Source organism: Aethalodelphis obliquidens, unplaced genomic scaffold (genome assembly GCF_003676395.1).
Source record: "Aethalodelphis obliquidens isolate GAN/ISIS:26980383/991018 unplaced genomic scaffold, ASM367639v1 scaffold14, whole genome shotgun sequence".
Lineage (NCBI taxonomy): Eukaryota > Metazoa > Chordata > Mammalia > Artiodactyla > Delphinidae > Aethalodelphis > Aethalodelphis obliquidens.
This window is the reverse complement of record NW_020837958.1, coordinates 10,264,406-10,286,576: the sequence shown is the minus strand read 5'-3', so window position 1 is coordinate 10,286,576 and position 22,171 is coordinate 10,264,406.

The window sequence follows — 22,171 nt, the reverse complement described above, 5'->3', positions numbered from 1 at the left end:
CTAACCAAGTCGAGGTTTGAAACCAGGGTCCTGTCTGATGACTAAGTTGTGGTAGGCATTGTTTGATTTAAAATATGGGCGATTGAGGAAGACAAAATCTGTTCCAAGCCAAGTGGCTCAAATAAAAGTAAGCATCCTCCTGAGGATAAATAAAGAAATATATATATATATATATATATATATATATATATATTAGAAATGACAAATCAGGTAATGAGAGGAACCACACATACCATCATTCTGGGTACCTAGGATGAGTCACGTGCCAGGAATGGCAGGTAGGAAGTATGAGTGTCTGGTGGAAGAAGGAAGGTAGAACATAGCAATGCTTAATTTCAAGTGAATAGCAATGTCTGAATTTTAAGTAGGGAATGTAGTGTCCCACACTTAACATAATATGTAGTATAGTGAGGTATCAGTATAAAGGAATATTTAAATTTCTTTGTTGTTTTGCTTTCAGAGAATTTTGATCTTTGTAAACTCTCAAAAAAGTTTTCTAATTTTAGATACAATATGTATGGAAAATTCTGAAAATATAGAAAGGTATCTTCTTAATCTAAGTAAAATTACCTGTAATAATATCTCACAGGAAAAAAGAAAATATAGTCACTTTGCACACATATTTCCTTGCTTGATATAGAGAAAATCATGTAGTATATGTATCTTACTTTTTATCTTACTTAACTTCTTGTCATGTATCATTAAACTTTTTCATATTAGATGGTGAACTTATAATAATTTCACAACAATCCATTGAATGGATAAAGATTTTATAGCTTTTATAGACTGGATAAATTGATATTTAGATCATCTAGGTTTACTTTATTATAAGTAAATGGAAAGGTAAATAGATTTGTTCATACATTTTTTAAGGTGAGTATTTTATTTTGTTTTCTTAGCATGAATTTCTGAATTTAATTCTCTGGATAGAATATGTAAATATTTTTAAGACTCTTTTTTTCATGGCCCTAAATTTTCCTCCTAAAATTTTCTACCATTTATACTTCAAACAATGAACTATTGTCTCACTACACGGTTTGGGCATAACCTGACAGACTGAGATAAAGACATAGGGTCAGTTTTAACAAAGTCTCTGAGTCCAGGATACAAGCAAAATTTCAAGACAAAAATATATTTCATGCTATAAGCCATATTTATCCAATTCATTTATGTAAAAAGTCCTAATGGAAGATTTCATTTATGTCTTATTTCATTCTTACTGTATGTTATCATGCCAATTTATATTTTTTCATAAATAAGCCTGAATTTGGCTTTTTTTCTCCAAAATTATATAAGGAGAGTTAAGAAGCTTTGCTATATATCAGTATGAGAAATTTCAGTAGGATTCTCAAGAGAAGAAACTACCTCACCAAGTGTCTCAGAAAGATAGGTCATTTAAACTGAACTTATAGTCCTGATAAGAAATAAAGGAAGGAGCTGAATTGAACTCAACCTACCAGCTGGATTCTGATACTAACAGGATGTGAGGAAACCTGCACTGAAGCGCTGATCGTTCCTAAATTTTTTCTAAGTTTTAAAACTTCAAAACTTGAAACACAAACAAACAAACAAACATACACCTTAGTATTTTCAAGTTATATCACAAAGTTGCACCTTGCCACTACTTTAAAACAAGATTTCTTTACAACTCTCGGGATGTTTCCGATCCCTTATTTGTTACAGTTTCCAGCACTTTTGAGTAGAAATCCTTGAACAAATGTCACCAACTCTAGAGCAAATCACCAATTATTGAAGTTATTTTTTCTGACTTTGGTAGAAATTTCAGCTTTACCTGGACAGGCTTAAGTTAGAAATATCTTCAGGATTTTGTTTAGTGCAGTCTTTCCAACTAGATAATTTTCTGTCCTGAGCATGTACCAGATGTCTGTAGTGATGGGCTTTTGCTTTTACTTTCTTTTTGAGAAGAGATCTTTGGTTTGCAAATCTGGGGCTCTGAATGTGACTTACTCACCAAATGTCCTGCTTTGCTAAAGGAAGTGGGGCATCCAACGGTAACATTCTTATTATCTTTGGTAAACTAACTAGGCTTAGTGATTCAGGGAATAATAAAGAGTAACATCTTTCTGATGTCTCACAGATTAATTCTAATAGCATATATGAGCACCCGATAAGTAATGAATGTTGTGTTTCACCAACACACTCATTTAATTCTCCCAGAATCTTTATAAGACAGTTACTATCATTATTAACCTGATTTTTCAGATAGTGGCTGTTTAGCAACTAGCTAATGGGCACACTACTAAGTGGCAGAGCAGGGAACTAAAACTGATTTTCTCAGGGTCTCAAAAGTCCATGGTCGGGCTTCCCTGGTGGCGCAGTGGTTAAGAATCCACCTGCCAATGCAGGGGACGCGGGTTCGAGCCCTGGTCCGGGAGGATCCCACATGCCGTGGAGCGGCTAGGCCTGTGTGCCACAACTGTGGAGCCTGCGCTCTAGAGCCCGCGAGCCACAACTACTGAGCCCGCGAGCCACAGCTGCTGAAACCCGCGCACCTGGAGCCCGTGCTCTGTGAAGAAAGAAGCCACCGCAATGAAAGCCCGCGTGCAGCAACGAAAACCCAATGCAGCCGTAAATTAATTAATTAAAAATATTTTTTAAAAAAAGTCCATGGTCTTAGCGATCATGGTGCACTTCACTGTTTAAGAAAATCAAATGATTTCCCACTGCCATTTATCGATTTTTACAAAGTTTGATACACGGCTGTTTTGAAGAATTTCTTGTTGTAGCAAAGAAAAATCAGATGTATAGAGAAAAATCATTCTTTTAGAATTAAAGAATAAATCTAGCCTTTAGAATTTTCTTGGAGCTGAAAGAACCTAAAATAGCCCTTGATCCAACTAACTATATTAAATAAGGGACTGGTATCCAGAACATTTTGGTGACTCAGAACATTTGAGAGCTGTGGTTAGTGAATGATACAACCAGAATTAAAATACAGATCTCCTGGATTCCATTGTAGTGCTTATATATAGTTATACCAGTTTCTAAACAAAATCACATACATAGTTTGAACTAGATGGTAGTTTAACTAGATTAGACTAAGTGCTTTTCACAGGGCTTGAAAAATGAATTACAAACATGATTTTTGTGAAAGTAAGCAAAATGGTAGGTATCCCCCAAATATAAAACTCACATAGAAAGACCTATGAAATATTTTTGACAAATTCAGCTAAGAGTTGACAGCAGTTTAAACCGCTCAGGAGTCAGTAATATAACATTGTGTGTGAATTTCGCTTGAGGAAATGCTATAACGTGCTTTCTTTTAAATGGAATCCAGTTCCAATTTCAGTGCTTGACAAAATTTTGCTAAATACAGCAGCAGGATTTTAAGAGTAATAGTGTTATCTACTGCTGTCTCTGTCTCAGAATCCCTGCTTCTGTAAAGAATCACAAAAGTTGATAACAAAACCTCCCTTCCCAATGAGAAATTTCTGAATTATTAATTCCCTATTTACCAGTCAAAAATATTGGCCATGCTTATATACAATAAAAACAATTGGCCATACTTATAAAGGCAGGGAAAAGACACAGCTAAGGTTTGCAAGGACAAAGAGCAAGCATGAATTTCAGTTCTTTAGGACTGTTTTTGAAACTTTTGGCCTGGTTACATATTATACTGGAAATGATAGGCTAATTTGTAAATTGATAACTTCCTTGATGACAATAGGAAATATCTATCAAAATTGTAAATGCATAAGCTTTGGTACTCCAGACTTTGGTATACCTTAAAAAATTTTTGCTACAGAAGTGCCTATATATATGAACAAATATGCGCATGAAAGATGTTCCCTGTAGCAGTGTTTATAATGTAATGTGTAATATATTAAAATCATGTAAACATTAATCAATCAATGAATGGTTAAATAAGATAAGGGACACCAATATTGTTAAATACTATAAGACTTTACAAAGGCTGAGGTTAAACTATTTATATTAATATAGAAACTTAGGTTAACATATATATATGTAAAAAAACTGTAAATCACAGAAAATATATAATTTAAATTAGGTTTTGAGTATATCTACATGTAGATGTACATAGATGATAGATATATTTACAGAGATAGATATAAAAACAAAGTCATTTACAGGTAAGTTTATTAGAGGAGGAGTGGGGTTACAGGAAAAAGTTTTACTTTTTAACCTCTTGGTATTCATATTTTGCTTTACTAAGTTATATAATTTTATTGAATTAAGGGATTGAGCTTATTTTTCAAGTCAAAATGAATACTACCTTTAAGAAATTTTCAACTTTGAAATTTGATCTGGGGAAACAGTTATATACGTTACCACCAAAGGGAGTTTTATTAGAAGTTATGGAAAATAAAACATTATTGAAAATTGCCCTCTAGTTAGTACAAATTTCTTTCTTACTCTGAAATTCTAGCAATCCATAATTGTCCTTGGATGACCAAACTGAATACAACCACCCAAGAAGTTATTTCAAAAATATTTCTTCCAGGAGATAACCCTTCAAAACCCTTTCCTTTCGAGGCTTCATTTTCAATAGTTATCTACTGCCTGAGTTTCTGCTTCACAGGCTAGAGACATTTGTCTTCTGTTTATGCATGAACATGAACTTTTTCATTTCTTCTACAAGATATTAAGTCTCAAAGTGCTTGAATGATTTGATTACCTACTTCAACATAGAGGGTTGATAATCACAGAAGACAGACCTATTGCTGGTAAATGAAGATCTGCCAATGATTTATTAGTGCTTTAGAACAGCGATGCAAGAGTTATGGCTGAGCAGGCACTTCCATTATAAATATCTATTTTGCTTTCATTTTATGGCAAAAATCATGCACAGGCAGAAGGTTTCACTTCTTTAAACACAGTCTGTAATTATTCAGACAAAATTATAGCTCAGAAATTTGAGTTTAATTAAGATAAATCTGTGGTTTTCCCTTTTTGTTGTGGTTTTTTAATGATATAAAAATCTCATTGTGAAATGCTGCAAGCATTTTATAGCATGTTTTATACAGGGGAATTTTGAAGTACTCCAGAGCTTTGTGACACTCTGATATCACAGAAAAGTGATGTGTTTTGAAAAATGACACAAAAGAGACCATGTCAGTTAGTGAAATCATGACAAGGAGGCTAGTTGCTTTAGAAATCATTCTCCATTAATCTAACATTTTCTGAGAATGTTTTATTTAGAAAATACTAAAATCATTGGTCCACGCTGATGTTTTCCAGTGACTCACTCTGATGTCTAAACCAAACAATATTTTTGCTCTTATTGCCTTCTAAAATGTTGATAGATTTTGATTAAGTTTGATTTAACATTAAAGTATATTAAGTTCTGGATGCAGACATTTTCATCTGTATCTGATGCAAGATTGAGTCCAATATATGTCTCAAATGAATGTACCTTCAACATCTAAAGGAAATTCAATACACAGATACATGGTAGAGAAATATGTGATATTACTGGTTAAGATATATAGTTTGCAGAACTATTTGTGAAAAATTATTATATAAATATGGCCAAGTACTTGAAAAATAAAACTATTGTTTTTCAGGGTGAAGGCATAAAGAAAACTAACATTTGGTGAAAGCCTACTTTTGTGCTAGGAAATTTATAGCATTATCTCATTTTTTCCTTACACTAGCCTGGAATGGTAAGGAACTGAGTCTTACAGATGATTAATGACTTGTCTAAGGTCTGAAGTCTAATAAAAACAAAAGCTTGGACTTGAACCCAGGGCTGTATAACACAAAACTTGTGCTCTTTCAACTGTGACTCTCTTTTCCTATCTAATTTTTTAAAAAAATAACAATGACAAATACATGTGTATACAGGTAGCTGTGTTTAAAAAAAAAACAAACTTTTATTAATTCAACATATATTAAGCTAGAATGTAAGCTCCATGAGGGCAGGAAGCATGTCCATTGTGTTTCTTATTATGTACCCACCACCTAATTCAGTGCCTGGTGACAGCAAATGCTCGATGAACATTGTGTGAGTGTATAAGTAGAAATAAAAGGTATTTAATATCCATTCAAATGAATATCAATAACATAAATTATAATTCCTATGAATAATATAAATGCATAATTTATATACTATGTTTCAATGTTTGAGAACTTCCCAATATTTCAGTGCTAAGGCCACATTTATTACTGTGGTAAAAGACATAAATTTACCATCATAACCATTTTTAAATGTATAGTACAGTAGTGTTAACTATATGGACCTTACTTTACAACAGATTTCTAGAACTATTTCATCTTGCAAAACTGAAATTCTATACCCATTGAACAGCTCCCCTCTTCCCCTTTACCCCAGCCCCCAGCAACCACCATTCTACTTTGTTTCTAAGAATTTGACTACTTTAGACACCTCTTTTAGGTCCCTTTGCGCCTGCTACATTTCACTTAGCACTATTTTCTCCATGTTCATCCATGCTGTTGCAAATGGAAGAATTTCCTTCCTCTATTAAGGCAGAATATACCATTGTATGTGTATACTACATTTTCTTTATCCAATCATCCATTGATGGATATCTAGGCTGCTTCTACTTCTTAGCTATTATAAATAATGCTGCAATGAACATGGCTGTGAAAAAATCACTTTGAGTTCCTGCTTTCAATTCATTTGGATATACACTGAGAAACGAAATCACTGGATCATATGGTAATTCTCTTTTTTAGTTTTTGAGGAACCTACATAATGTTTTCCGTAGGAGTACACTATTCATTTTATAATACATTCCCATCAACAGTGTGCAAGGGCTCTGATTTCTCCATATCCTCATCAACACTTGTTCTTTCCTCTTCTCTTTCCTTTCCTTTCTTCTTCTTCTTTTTTTTTTTTTTTTCTGAAAGGGGCCATCCAATGCGGTGAGAGGTGATATCCTATTGTGGTTTTGATTTGCATTTCCCTGATGACTACTGAATTTGAACATCTTTTCATATGCTTGTTGGCCATTTTTGTATTTTCTCTGGAGATGTGTTTATTCAATGCTTCGCCCATTTTAAAAACTGGATTATTTGTTTTTGGTGTTAAGGTATAGGAGTTCTTTATACACTCTGGATATTAACCCCTTATTAGATATATTAATATATTAGATATATAGCTTGCAAATCTTTTCTTCCATTCTTTTCACTCTGTTGTTGTACAGATATTTTTAAGTTTAATGTAATCCCATTTGTCTATTCTTCCTTTTATTGCCTGCTGTTTTGGTGCCAAATCCCATGTCATAAAACTATATCCCTATGTTTATAATTTAAAAAGGAGTTTATAATTTCTGGTCTTATGTTTAGGACTTTGATCCATTTTGAGTTAATTTATGTATATGTGTATATATATATATACATGTATATGTATATATACGTATATATATATATATATATATATATATATATATATATATGTAGTGTAAAATAAGGGTCAAACTTAATTTGTTTGCATATAAATATCCAGTTTCCCCAGCATCATTTATTGAAAAGACTACCCTTTCCCCATTTGTTAGCCTTGGTACCCATGATGAAGAACATTTGAAAGTTACATGATGGTTAATTTCTGCAATTTGTATCCTGTTTCACTGGTCAAGATGTCTAGCTTTATGCTAGTACCATACTGTTCTGATTACTATAGCTTTGTAATATATTTTGAAATCAGAACGTGTAAAGTCTGCATCTTTGTTTTTTTTCTTGAGGTTGTTTTGGCTATTTGAGGTCCTTTGAAATTCCACAACAATTTTAGAATTATTTTTCTATTCCTGACAAAAATGCCGTTGAGATTTTGGTAGGGATTTCACTGAATCTGTATGTTGCTTGGGGTGATATGGACATTTTAATTACATTAAATCTTCCAGTCTATGAACATGAGATGTCTTTCCATTTATTTGTGTCTTCTTAAATTATTTTCAGCAGTGTTTTGTGATTTTCAGTGTACAAGTGTTTTGCCTCCTTGGTTAAGTTATTCCTAAGTATTTTATTATTTTTGATTCTATTATAAATGGAACAGTTTTCTTAAGTTGATTTTCAGATAGTTCATTTTTAGTACATGAAAATTCAACTGATTTGTGTGTGTTGATTTGTATCTTGCAAATGTGTGGAATTTGTTTATTAATTCTAACAAAATTTTTGTGGAATCTTTAGTGTTTTCTAGATATAAGATCATGTCATCTGGAAACAGAATTAGTTTTACTTCTTCCTTTCCAATTTGGGTGTATTTATTTCTTTTTATTGCCCAATGGCTATGGCTAGGATTTCCAGTACTATGTTGAATAAAAGTGGTGAGAGAGGATACCCTTGACTTGTTCCTGATATTAGAGGGAAAGCTTTCATTTTTCACCATTGAGTATCATAGTACCTTTGGACTTTTCATCTATGGTCTTAATTACATTGAGGTTAGTGATTTCTATTCCTAGTTTGTTGGGAGTTTTTTTTTTTTTTTTTAATCATGAAATGGTATCGAATTTTGTCAAATGCTTTTTTCTGTATAAATTGAAATGATCATGTTTTCCCCCTTTATTCTGTTAATGTTATGCATTACATTAATTTGATTTTCACATGTTGAACAATCCTTGCATTTTAGGAATAAATTTCAGTTGGTCTTGGTGTATACGTTTTTTAAATGACAAAACTGAAGCTCAAGGAGGTTAGTTAGTTAAATAGATTCCATGCTACTGCTAAGTTATAGAGCCAGAATTCAAACGAACTTCTGACTCGTCTAGAAGCTTCCTGTTTAACCTATGTAGAAGTTTCCTGCCTTGGAAGTGTGGAATAGTGTGAGTAGATGATTTGTGGTTTTGGTTTGAGAACTGCTTCACTAATATGTAAAGTTCCTGATGACTGATTGATCATATTCTTGAATCAAAATTTCTGAACATGTCTCTTCTAACCTGCTCTTGTTTCATCTCCGATGCATCAATATTCTCCACTGCCTTATGCATAGCTCAAAGCCTGTTTTCCCTGACCCCCAGGTTTGTCCTGTGCTGCTATTTGCTGCCAGTGCCCTTCACCCAAGCTCCTCATTTCTTTCAGCAGCTATACCTGTACTGAACACTGTATTTTGCTATAGGAAATATCTGGCAGCATTATCCCACTTGGACCACTGAGAAACACTTTATATTCTGAAAGGAAATGATAGATTGCAATAGGTACCCCATGTTAGCCTATTGTTTTTATTTAATCAAACCAGCCAATTATAGGTAATTTAGAAATAATACAAAATTATTTGGTGTTTGGAGAAAATTACTAAATAGCCTGACTTTCTGGGAGGTAAGGATAAATGCCTTCAGTGACTAACACCAGGCTTGGGACACAGTAGTTGAAGTGAATTTGGGGCATGTATGAATGCATGCCTGAAAATGAGTTACTGAGGCATCCTGAATGATTCTCTACTTATGGTTTTATTTCTTATATAAAACAAATGCATTACATTAGTAATTTCATTAAATTAATCTAAATCTAAGAACTGTGCAAATGCCATGTTATCTATATTAACTGTAAGATGTGGTGATTAAGAAAGTGAGTCCCTTACAGAATAAAAATAAAACCCAACTTGGAAATAAAAAGAAAAGAAAAATGAAAATCAATCTTGGGTGTGAATCTACCAGTTATACATTATGTGACTTTTGGCAAGTGCCTTGATTTCTCTGTGCTTCAGTTGATTTCTCTGAGCCTCAGTTGATTCATATGTCCTCAATAATAAATATAAAGTCCTAACAAAGTACTTGGCACTTAATAAGCATTACATATTTTCTAGCAACTATTATAAGAGAAGAATAGCTTTAGGTTTAGTCATTTTTATCTATAGCTCTGGCTTGAAAGCCTGACTTGGGGACAGAAATTTAAACCCAGGTAAAGGTCCCCAAAATGAAAGTAAAAATGTTAATTCATAACAGTCCCTTCTGGAATATTTGTTGGTTAATTGAGATGCAAGGTAAATTTTCATCCCATAAAAGATAATAAAAATAACAATAATAATAACAGCAGCAATAACAAAAACAATAACACTACACTCTGTGACAAATTCAAATCTTGTTACAGGCATGGTGAACCCCTTTGTATCAACTTCTGCTTTCAGTCACCTGTTTCTAGCTTTCAGTATTTTAGTCCTGAGCTGCAGAGTTTTCATCAAAGGGGAGAAAAGGTGGGTAAGCCACAGAGAATGAATACAGGATAATTTTGAGAATCACCTGAAAGAAAAAGGGGCTTGCAGATTCCATTTAAATGTGACACCAGTTAGAGAGGGCATTCTTCAATCGCAAACACACACAGCATCTATTGACTTCAGTTCTCTGGCTCTTTCCCTGCAGAGCAGATCCAAGCACAAAGCCCCCACTGTCTTCAAAAGGAAGCTTTGTGCTTGGATGGGCTCAGCAGGAAGAAGATGAGAAGCTGACCCCTGGTTCTTGTTCTTTTCCCAGATGCCTTTGCCTACAAGACACTGTGCTAAGGTATGCAAATGCTGTACAATTTTTAGTATGTTCATAGGCAGGTTGTTTAAGAAATGGCAGTTGGGACTTCATTGTGCTGAGCTACATGATGGCAGACATACAAGTAGTCCTGAATTTCAACCTTGCATTTAGTTACTGTGATAAAAGTTAACCTTAGACCAAATCAAATATATCTTAACAAGTTGTTACATAGAGTCTATCTTCAACTGAATGCTAAAGCAACCTAAATACCTCTAAGCTAGTCAAGAATCCCCGTGATATTTTGGCTTGGCTTTGGAGATATTAAATGAAGAGTTCGGGTATTGTTCCCATTCTTACTCAATCCCTCCTTGGTTTCAACTCCATGAGGGAGAAAATTATCACACCTCTTTAGATTTGTTCTATATAGTTTATTAGATCCAAATGTGGTAAGAAACTCTGGACCAATTCTCTAAACCAGCTGTGTTTCTACATACTACAATATTGCATTTTGGACATAACTTTGCATGTTGTAATAGCACTCTGAATGATTGAGATAATTCAAATACCCTCAATGTTCGCTGTGGATATGTAATTGAAGTGAGGCTGGACCAACATAGTTCAACATCACTGGACTGTATTTTCAGAAAAAAATGAAGAAAATTTAATAGAAGTTACTTTAAACATTGATTTTTAGAGTTATTGAGAAAATATTAAATAACACCTCAAGGTCTTTTTTTTTTCCTTAAAGTTCTATGAATTACTAAAGATCACCCTCCATTTTTAAAATCTGACTGAAATTTATACTTTTTACCCAGGGTGATTGTTTTCAAAGGCAATTCGATCTTTGAAGGATTCAAAGAAACTATATATATATATATGAGACTTTTGAAGATTGAACATTCTTACTGTATTCTTATATGGTGTATTTTAAATTTGGATTGTATTTTCCCAGGAGTGAGGAAATATTTCTTTGCATATATGCAACAGTGCTAATAAACTGAAGGAACTCATTGAATGTAAATTAGAAAAGAGTATGATATTTCTACTGTTTACTGGGAACACAAAATTTAAAAAATATATACATGCCTTGATCTGTCTCAAAAGAAGCAGCCATATTTCATTAAAAAATATTACATCATAAAGATTATTCTATTTTCTAAGAAATAAACTCTAGGAGGTTCAGTTGATTTTTATAATATTTTATAATAACTAGTCATGAACTTAAAATGTATTATTAAGAATACTCTAAATAACAATTACTCATGTAGCAATAGAATGCTTAGAATATTTAGTAAAATATTTATTTTCCTTATTCGTTTTTTTCATGATAGGTATTAGGTTTAATATGTCGTAATTAAAAATTTCAAGTATATGCCAAAATGAAAATACAACAACCCCCATATGATTTTAACCATCAAATCTGTAGCAAAATATTTCATCATTACTGCTTTCTCTCCCTTTTATTTTTTTTATAGGAGAATTCTAAGGCAAATCCCAGACATCACATCATTTCACCCATAAATACTTCATGGAATATTTTTAAATAATTTTGTGAAAAATAAAATAAAGGCATCTGCTAATATACCTGTGAAATGATCACATTTTAAAAATTACAACTTTTAAAAATACTGCCTAACATCCAGTCATTATTAAAATGTCCCCGATTGTCTAAAAATAGTTTTGATACAGTGTTTTCTCCTATGTATTCTATTTATTTATTTTTCTATTTCTAAAGAGTTTATAATTAAGAAAATAGAAAAACAGGAGACTCACAAGTACACACCTATTGAGAACAGATAGTGAGTATATAACTTTTATAATGAATCAGTTCTTATAACTCATTTATGGATTTAAAAGGAAGAAAAAAATGAGATGTTTATAACATAGATAGGATTTAAAAGGAAGAAAGAAGATGAGATTTTTATAACATAGATAGGATTTAAAAGGAAGAAAGAAGATGAGATGTTTATAACATAGACAGAACCAAGTGGAATTTTACTATAAAAAATCTTATGAAAGGGTGTGAATTAGATGCTCTCTCTGGATTGCTCAGAACATCTTAAAAGGCCAACACTTAGTTCTTTTACTTTAATCGTCTACTGCTTTCTTTTGGTAATGAGTATTGATGACTAGGATGAAGGCAGCTCTTTTCTATCATTTAATCTACATAAAATAATTCAATCTGTATTAGAAATAGTTCTGAGGGAAATACTGCATTACTTTTTTTTCTTTTTTTTTTGTTTCCTTTGACTTTTTTTTTAACATCTTTATCAGAGTATAGTTGCTTTACAATGGTGTGTTAGTTTCTGCTTTATAACAAAGTGAATCAGCTACACATATACATATATCCCCATATCTCCTCCTTCTTGCGTCTGCCTCCCATCCTCCCTATCTCACTCTTCGAGGTGGTCACAAAGCACAGAGCTGATCTCCCTGTTCTATGTGGGTGCTTCCCAGTAGCTAGCTATTTTACATTTGGTAGTGTATGTATGTCAATACCACTCTCTCACTTCGTTTCAGCTTATTGAAGTTAAAGTTTGCTTTAACTTGTTTGGATCTATAACAACACAGAAAAATAATATGATTCAATGTGTTTCATGAAAACCTGGTTGGAAGACATACACCCAGTCTATTTTACACTTAACCAATTTAATCTATTTGCTAAATATGTTCTCAAAATGTGAATGCATTTTCACTCTGTGCCTTTGCTCATGTTATTCTATCCTCCTGGAATATCCCTTCTCTTACTTCCCATCTTCTGAATATTTGCTCATTTTTAAAGTCTCGTTCAAATGTGAACTGTTCTCTGTGGTCTTCCCTGGCTCTCTCAAGTAATCCCAGGTGGAATTTATCAATTCTTTCCCAATACTTCCATAGCATTTTGTTCATGCCAACTATCAAAAATTAGATAATTGGATTGTATTTTGTAAAAATGAATAAGCAATCTCATAATTTTTACGGCATCCTATTTTACCAGTTCTGTGTGTACTGTTTTTGACATTCCTGCTTACCCTAACCAAATGTCAAAAAGATACTCTCTTAGAATTTCTTCTAAAAGCTTCTTTGTTTTGCCTTCACACTTAAATCTGCTCTCCTTCTATTCTCCTGGAGAGCTAGTGTAAAACATAATTATTACTTTCATAGATGTTTGGCTGAATTTCCTGGCAAAACCCTGGAATTTCCTCTGTGTGAATGTTTTAACTAGTGGATTTAATTATTTAAACTAGATTTAGTAACACTCAAATTTTCTATTTTTTTAATGCATTAGTTTTGGTATTGTTTTTCTAAAAAGTTGTCCATTTTGTTTAATTGTCAAATACTTGTGAATATCCTCTATTTTTAAATGTCTGTATCACTGGTGGCAATATCCATTTTTCATTCTTTCTATTGACAGTTGAGGTTTTCTAACATATCTCTCTTTATCGTTCTTACGATAGGTTTGTAACTTCAATTAATATTACACAGAACCAACTTTTGGCTTTACTCACTTTATTTCTTATCCATTATTACATTTCAGTAATTTCTGCACATTATTAATTTTGTTGAGAATTTAACTTGATCTTCTTTTTCTAACTTCTTTTAGTGGGTATCTAGATAATTGATAATCAGGTCTTTTTCTTTTATGACCTATCCATTGTAAGCTACACATTTTTATCTAATTACTATGCTATGGTCATCCGTCAAGTTTCTTTATGTCATATCTTCATTACTTAGTTAACTATATTTCCCATTTTCCATGCTTCCTTTGTGCTTTTTGTCACCTATAGCTTATTTAAAAGTGTTTTGCTTAATTTCAAAATATATGGGGATTTTTCTAGTTGTAAAATTGAACTGATTTTTAGCTTAATTTCACAGTGGTCAGAGTTTCTCTGAATAATTTCTGTCTTTGAAACTTTTGAAGTTTGCTTTATGAACTAGCATATTGTTAATTTTGGTACATTTTTTATTTGCACTAGAAAAGAATGGGGGTTATGTTTCTGGTTTCAGAATTCGATATATTTCATTTAGATCAATCATGTTAACTTTGTGGCTCCAGTTTTCAGTACACTTTCAGGTTATGGTGAGTTTGTTCTTTCCTTTTTTAAGAGAGATGCCTTCAATTATTTCATTATGATAGTGAATTTATTTTTCTTTAATTTCTTTTTCATATTTTTATTTCTATTTTTACTCTATTATTGGGTGCACACATATTTAAAAGTGTTATACAGAATGAAATGGCTCTTTTGTGGTTCTACAATATCATCTTTGACTTTAACAACGCTCTTGCCTTAAACTCAATTTTGGATGTAATTAGTATAGAAATGCCAACTTTTCTGGGAGTGCCATTGTACTTCATATCAGTTTCCATTCTTTTACAATTTATGTTTTCTTATATTTAGTATACCTTTTATAAGAAGCATATATATTTGGGTTTTGCATTTTTTACAGGCTGAGAATTTTATTCTTTTACTTGTAGTATGTGGTTCACTTGCATCTATTGTAACTACTGATACAGTGTGTTTATATCAACACTCTTCTGTTTCTTTTCTATTAGACCAATTAAAAAGTTTTGTTTAAAGATTTGGCCATTAAAAAATTGATCTATTGTTTTTATCATTTAATCTTTCTTATTAACTTCTTATATAATAGTTTTCTTAGTTTTTATCTTGGAGATTAAAACATGAATTTTACAGCACTCTAAATGCAACTCCTGCTAGAATCATTTATTGAGGTATAATTGCTATACAAAAAAACTGCACATATAATGCACACAATTTGATGAATTTGGACATATATATATATACCCATATATATATACCCATGCTACTATCACCACAATCAAGGTTAATAAATCTATTCATCACCTCCAAAAGTTTTCTTATGTTTTTTTTTCCTAGTAAGAATGCTTAACATGAGATCTACCCTCTTAACAAAATTTTAAGTATACAATACCATATTTGTTAACCATAAGTATTATGTTGTATAACAGATCTCTAGAATTGTTCATCTTGCATAATTAAACTTCATACCCATGAAACAGCACTCTTCCTCAATTTGAAACCTTGGTGCTACCTTTTACATTACTGTTATCATGTATTTTCAATCTAGATACATTTTAAACATTATGACACATTACTAACTTTGCTTGCAATAGTCAACATTTATTTATGTTAATTCATATAATTATCCTTTCTATCATTTTTATTCCTCTAGCACACACACGGCTGAAAAACCTCCTTTTGGATTTAATGTAATGGAGGCATGCCAGTGCCAAAATGTCTGTTTTATCTTGTCTAAAAAAAAAAAAAAATAGTGTTGCCCTCAGTTTTGAAGAACATATTCACTGGGTATAGAATTCTAGGTTGGCAATTTCTTCTCTTGCTCTTTCTCTTCACCTATCATTCCTTTTTTCTGCTTTTTACCATTTCTGTTGAGTCTTATTGCTGTGCTTTTATGTTATTTGGCTCCCTCCCACTCAACTCCAGAATGTTTTGAAAATTTTTCTCTTTACTTTTAGTTTTAAGCATACTGGCTCTGGAGTTTCTGGGTATGGTTTCCATTGTATTTATTCTGCTTGATATTCACAGTGTTTCTTGACTCTACAGAATGATGTTTTTTACCATTTTTGGAAAACCTCTCAAAAGTATCACATCAAATATTACATCAGTTCCATTCTCTCTCTACTTTCTTTCTGGAATTAAAAATTCAATCATTTAAAAAACTTTTATTGCACCCCACATGTCTCTTACACTCTTTGAAAAATATTCTGTATGTTTTACTTCTGAATTTCAGTTTGGTACTTTCAGTTCAAGAATCACCTTTGATGTGTCCAATCTACCAAACTTACCTATTGTTAAAGAGCGTTCTCATATACTCTTCACCCAAATTCCCCTAAATTCATATTTTACATAGCCATGGGGCATTTATCAAAAATAACAAATTAACATTGGTACAATAGTGTCAACTAAACTGCAGACTTCAAACAGATTTCAACAGATTTTCCACCAATGTCCTTTTAACTTTCTGATGATACAATTCACAATATCACATTGAATTTAGTCCCCATGCCCCCATTATCTCCTCTAATCTGTAATAGTTTCTCAGTCTCTCCTTGCTCTTTTTTTTATAACCTTGAGAATTTCAAATACTACAGATCAGTTATTTTGTAGGATATCCCTCCATTTGGATTTCTCTGATGTTTTCTCATGGTTAGAATAGATTTATGAATTTTAGGAAGTATAATGCAGAGATGAAGAATAACACTCATAGCATTATATCAGGGGATATGTATCAACATGATTTATTACTGGTCATACTAGAATTAATCACTTGGTTAAAGTTGTATTTTCCAAAAAAGTTACTATTTTTTCCTTCCCTTATTCTATTTGTTAGAAGCAAGTCTGTAGGTCCGGACCACACTCATGGGAAAGAGGAGTATCAAATAATTTCAAATCATATGTAAAGAGCACCATAGTAGTTAGTAAATTCTGGAGGAGATAATGTGAGGTCATGCAAATATCCCATTTCTCTTTACAATTTCACCCACTAATTTTAGCATTTTTTTCTGTGAAACCTGCCTATAGCAATTATTACTATGTTCTGTTCCTCTCATAATTTTGATTTTTACATGTATCATTCGTATTACTTGGAATTTTTCTCTAAGAAATATTTTTCTATGCCTCTTCTTTATTTAATATTTTATTTTTATCAATATGGACTCATGGTATTAATTTTTTCTTTGGTTATAACCAATACTATTGTTGTTTATTTTATTGCTCAAATTGTTCCATCTTCAGCCACTGGGAACTTTTATTTTCTTTTAACATGTCTTTATATGTTTTCTTTCTTTTTTTTAGCACTGCCTTATTTTTTACACTGTGAGGTGCCCCAAGATCATATTATATTTTCTCTGCTCCAGCCCTAGAATCAGCCATTCCTCCAGGGAACCAAGGTTCCTTTTATTGTAAAATGGTATTTAGAAAGTAATAAATGAATGCTATATATGCTAATTGCTACTGAGATGTCATTACCTCTAGGCTCTCTCAGTGGACAGAGCTAGAAAACATATGTATGTATCTGTAATTATTTCTATATCTGCATGTGTATTAATAAAAATAAGCATGCATTTATACTGATAACCCCGTAATCTAATCAGCACAATAGGGTTAAGTTTAGCCTCTCTACTTACTTATTTGTTATTTTTTTCTGAGACATTGAGAAATATGTCTCCTATTATCTATAATTTATTTACTTATCTGTTCAGTCTCAGTATACACATAAAGTACTTTCAGAAGTGCTAATCTGTACCCTGATTAAATAAACAAATTTACCATCTAGAATGCAGTGATTATATACAGTATAAAATGACTTTTGACAAGGATGTCAAAGAATTCAATGGGGGAAAAATAGTCTTTTCAAAAAATGGTGTTGAATAATTGGATAGTTCAACAGCAAAAATGAACCTTACAATATATACAGCAAATATGCATATGACATGGATAATAGATCTAAATGTAGGAGCTGCAAGTATCAATTGTCTAGAAAACATTGGTGACCTCTGATAGGTGAAGCTTTGTTAGTACACAAATACAGGAAACAAACAAAAAAACCCACTAAGTTAGACTTCCTAAAGATTAAATATATATATTTTTCCCATTTGAAAGACACTATTTTGAAAATGAAAGAGAAAAAAACCCCAGACTAGAAGAGATCATTCACAACATATCATGTGTTTGTTAAAGAGTTGTATCCAGAATATACATAAAGATCCTACAACTCTCTATAAGATGAAGAGCCCAATTTTAAGATATAAGAAAAATATTTACATATATGCTACTAAAGAATATATTAAGATGGCAAACAAGCACATGAAATATGTGCAACATCCTTAAGCTTTAGTAAAATTCATATTAAATCTATACTCATTAGAATGGCAAAAGTAAAAAAGATTGACAATACCAAGTGTTGGTAAAAATATATAGCAATTAGGACTCTCATTCTCGTATATTGCTAGTTGGAATACAAAATGACACAGACAATTTTAAATACAGTTGACAGTTTTTGTTTACAAAGGGAAACGTACATTTAACATATGATCCAGAGATCCCACTCCTAAGCATTCATCCAAAGAATTGAAAACATATGGCTGTATAAAACTTGTGTTTAAGTCATAGCAGCTTTATTCATTATAGCCCCATACTGCAAATAATCCAAATAAAGACGGTCTTCATTTTATTGCTTTATATTCTCTTCAACTGTGTATTCTTAACATTTCTTTTCCAAATATTTTCTTAGTTTTTTTCTTTTTTTAATTCTAAAGATGCCATTCCTCCCTTTCCCCTGCAACCTAGGCTTTCAATTCATGCTGTTAATTCATGACCACACTGAACAAACACAGTCCTGTCTAGTTCTTCTCTTTTCACTGATATAATGCTCAGTGGATTTTTCTTTACTCTGTTCACACTTTATCTAAGATGTATGTATCTTCCTCAGGGCATTACAATGTGAGGTGCCAGATGTTAAATTCTACCAGTTTCTCTGTACCTCACAGAACAGGGCAGGGAAAATGGGCAGTGAGAAAGTCAAGCCTTCCACTATGTCTTCATTGTGATTCTGCTAAGTATGTTCTAACAAGTTTCTGGGAACTTGGTAGAGGATTCAGCTAACTGAGTTAATAGCTATACTATCAATATTTCACCACTCCCCAGGCATCCCTTATTGCCATGCAACTTGATTGTACTCTCTCAGTCTGACTTAGTGACCAGTGCAATACTGGTAACTGTAACTCAAGCAATAGCTTTGTCATTTTCCCCCCAGGCTCTCAAATCCTGCTCCACGCATGAGCTTTGGGTGATTGGGCTTATTCCATCTGTCATTACCATGAGGACATGCCTGGGCTAATGTGCTGGAAAGCAAGAATCACAGGCACCATTGTCTCCATTCCCTTTTGTCCAGACTACAGCCGACTGAATGCCTGATATGTGAGTGTTCCAGCACCAGATGAACCACACAGCCACACCCCTAAATCACTGAACTGCAGAAGCATTATCAGAATAAATGACTATCTGTTCTATGTTTGAGTTTTGAGGTGCCTGTTTACACAGCACTGTTGTCTCAAGGAATAACTTGTACAGTGACAAATCCTTTTCCTTTATGGCCAGAGATTTTGCTATCCTGGTTTAGCATGGGTCCCTGGAGATTTCTGTAAGAAGATATAAGCTTAGGCTCTGCTCCTATGTATTTCACTTGGATGCATCAAGCCAAACTTTAAAGATTATTTATCTTTTGTATGACATCACTCTTTCTTCTGTTAGCTACTGATTTAGTACTGTTGGTGCTTTTTGCTCATTTATTTTTTCGATTTTGGAAGTTCTGAACTGTGGTTTTACTCTACTATGTTAAACAAGCTGCACAGTTATTTTAAACATGGTAGTACCTCTCTCTTTAGATACGAAAAAAATATTTTAAAGCACTCTTAAATTTGAAGCAAGAGCTGTTCAGCAAATTGTATACCATGTATGATATAAAATCTTTAGTTTTTCAAGACAAAGATTTATACAGCAGGAATTTAATATATAATAAATACATATTTTAAAACATATAGAAACTATTTAGATGACAAAAGAGATGAATTCATAAGATGCTGACCATTTTCCTAGCATATGGTTGAATTTCAATTAAAGAAAAAAATATAAATATGGTTTGAAAGCTATTCAGCATTTAATGTTTAAGTATTTCTCATAGGATTTTTAAAAAAATCATAGTTCACTTTACTAATAGTAAATGTGGGTTTGGAAATTTTCTAAGATTCAGTCTTGTTTTTCACATCATGGCCTAACCATATTATTAAAGAAACTTATAGTGTTTCCTCTACCCCACCACATGCTGCCCATCTCTGAATCACTACCTGAGCAAACCCCAAAGACAATACTCTGTCAAATAACATTTGATTAAATGGAATGACCATCTATCATCAGAGCACAGTGATTAAAATGTCCTCTGATATCAACACCATCATCCATTAGTTAAAGGTAGAATTCATTTCAGCAGAGAAAAAAATATCAACCAAATGAGGTACTACAAATATGATTAATCAGCTTTTAATTACTTAAGACTCATAGAACCTTTCAGAAAGGCAGGAAAAAACTTTCCATAAAAATATCTAAAGATAAACCAAGGATGAATGTATAACATTTGATATCACTGAATGCTCACAGTGGCATGTGCGGTTTTCTTGAGATTTTAGCAAAGTACTGTCAACTTGCCTTAGTATTGTGCATTTGACTTAGATGTGTATGTTTCAAATGACAAGATTACCTCCCTGACCAAGCTTTGTCAGTCTCCTCTGAATCCTATTCTCCTGGAGGCTTCAATGTTTGGAATTCTGTGTTCCTCTTTACATTACCCAAAGGTAGCAAGAATCTCACTAAGTCACTTTAGCAAGAAATCCCACCCTGGATATCTGATCTCCCTCAATATCTGATCAAATCTTATCCCTACAGTTCACCTTGGCCTGTTTTCAGAGAGAATCCTGTAAAGTCCCTTTAGCTAGAACCCCCTCTACCCCTGATGCTTCCTCCCAGTAATTTTTCATCCACTGACCCCTCCACCCAGCTCCTTGACTATAAATTCACACTTTTCCTTGTGTTCAGAATTGAGCCCGCTTCTATACTGGGGTCTCATTTCCTCCATTTTAGTACTTCCTGAATAAAAGCTGTTTCTACCACTTTAACTAGTGTTCAGCTCTGGCTTACTTTGACACAACCAAGATAAAACAAGTTACCTTTTGCTTAGAGAAATAACATTTTGAATAGCACGAAAGACTAATTTTAGCATTAACTGTTATAACCCACTAGAATCATATAATATGTGATTAAACAGTTCTAAGAAGTTCCGAGAGTTGTGAGAAGACAAATGGGGCTCTTAGTTTATGCTGAGGAGGGATCGACAAATTGAAGAAGAGATGTTGACAGACTTTAAACAAGCATTCTTTAATCTAGTGCCTCCTACTCTGCTCTTAACAACAAGGTAGAAACCAGAGTATATTTAGTCTAAATATAACAACAAATTGATTTCTTGTGAGGGTTAGCTTAAGTTCTACAAACATTTTTTTTTTTTTTTCTGGTACGCGGGCCTCTCACTGTTGTGACCTCTCCCGTTGCGTTGCGGAGCACAGGCTCCAGACTCGCAGGCTCAGTGGCCATGGCTCACGTGCCCAGCTGCTCCGCGGCACGTGGGATCTTCCCGGACCGGGGCACGAACCCACATCCCCTGCATCGGCAGGCGGACTCTCAACCACTGCGCCACCAGGGAAGCCCTACAAACATTTTTTTAAATCAAGTAAGAATATCTAATTTTATATTGTTAAATTTCTAAAAGATGAATGCTAACCAACAGATTTGCTTACAAAATTTTTGATACTATTTGTATTCAGAGGTATACAGGTTCCATGGCTATGTACTCATAATGAAATGTGCCTTAGAAAAAATCCATTTCTTTACACATGGCATGATATAGCAATAACTCACATTTACAGCACTGCCTCTGATTTTACAGTGCCATATATAGAATACTCTAGGGTCACCAAGTTGAGGCTAATACTGTTTTCCAAATGTTCCTGGCAGTTTCTTAACTCAGTGCTCTGTTCATGATAGCCCTGGTGCCTGGAACACCTTCTTCCATGTATGTCTGTGTTCCGTAGAATAACCCATTCTTAATACTCCCATACCATCTCTTTCAGGTAGCTTTACTGAATCCACTTGAAATCACATCAGTCACTTCACCTTGCCCCTCAG